This window comes from Lathyrus oleraceus, chromosome 1 (genome assembly GCF_024323335.1).
Source record: "Lathyrus oleraceus cultivar Zhongwan6 chromosome 1, CAAS_Psat_ZW6_1.0, whole genome shotgun sequence".
In the NCBI taxonomy this organism is placed as follows: Eukaryota; Viridiplantae; Streptophyta; class Magnoliopsida; order Fabales; family Fabaceae; genus Lathyrus; species Lathyrus oleraceus.
The window spans coordinates 451,425,899-451,427,289 of NC_066579.1; the positions used below are offsets into that span (position 1 = coordinate 451,425,899).

At 41.3% G+C, this 1,391-nt stretch overlaps 1 pseudogene; it reads left to right on the forward strand.

Annotated features, from left to right (window-relative positions):
* Positions 1 to 663, forward strand: LOC127115264 (60S ribosomal protein L5-like; annotated as a pseudogene).
* Positions 664 to 1,391: the final 728 nt, after the last annotated feature.

Consider the following 1,391-nt stretch of genomic DNA (forward strand, 5'->3'; position numbering starts at 1 on the left):
ATGACAGAAAAACTCAACTTGCATCTTATTTTTTTCATGACAGGAAGACAAAATCCAACTTATGCCACTGGACTCCTCTTGGCATGTCGGGTTCTCAAGACACTTGAGATGGATGAAAAGTATGAGGGAAATGTTGAGGCTACTAGAGAGGACTATTCTGTGGAGCCGGCTGATTCCAGGAGGCCATTCCGTGCTCTCCTTGATGTTGGTCTTGTTAAGACCACAACTGGAAACCGTGTCTTTGGTGGTCTGAAGGGTGCACTAGATGGTGGTTCGGATATTCCTCACAGTGACAAAAGGTTTGCTGGTTTTGATAAGGAAAAGCAGGAGCTTGATGCTGAGGTTCACCGCAAATATATCTTTGGTGGACATGTTTCTGCCTATATGAAGACTTGGATTGAAGACGAACCATAGAAATATCATACTCATTTCAGTGAGTATATTAAGAAGGGAATCAAAGCTGATGGACTTGAAGAGCTTTACAAGAAGATTCATGCTGCCATCTGTGCAGACCCGACCATTAAGAAATCTGAGAAGAAGCCTCCAACACAGAACAAGAGATATAATCTGAATAAGCTTTTACCCCAAAGTTTCACTGCAGTAAAAAACATAGCCATTAGTCAAAGCTGTAGAATTTCAGAAAAATTCCCAAATTGGCATTAAGACAAAACAGAGGGAGAAAGCATGAGTTCAGATTATCGTTCCGAAATCCAAGCATCCAAAAGGCCAATGCAAACTGAGTTCACATAAAGGATGTTGGCAAATACTTGTTTTACTCCACCATACCAAACTGAAAACCCTAAAGTTGTGGACATAAATAGAGAGGGAGAGAATCAGAAGAAGGGGACGAAAAATCGGAGGCAGCCAAAACACGGAAAAACCCTAATTCTAAACACCACAAAAAATACCTAGATTGAAACGGCAAAGGAGAAGAACTTCAAGGAGAAAGCTTTGAGGCAAAGAAATCCATCCTGAGCCTCACCGTCACTACCGAACCGCCACCGAAGGTAAGCTTTGGATTTCTTTAAAGCCGTGGATATTGTGCATTTGGGATGAGATTAGGGTATTGTGAGGTTGGTACAGGTCAAATTGGTGCAAGCGATTGAGAGATGGCAAGCAAGAAACTTGAGGTCGAGAGCGAGATTGAGAGAGGTGAGCGAATGAGAGACGGAAGATTGGGAACGGGATCGAGAGATTGAGAGAGGAAGAGTTCCGTCCCATCGTGAACGCCAATTCATTCATTTTCTTTTTTTATTTACTTTAAGAGTGTTTAAAATCCTTTTAAGAAGATTTAAGTGACCCTTTAGTGTTCCAAGTGGACATTAACTTTGGTGTATAATAATGATTTCACTTTTTACTATTCCCAATCCATTAGTTCTAGAACCCAACAG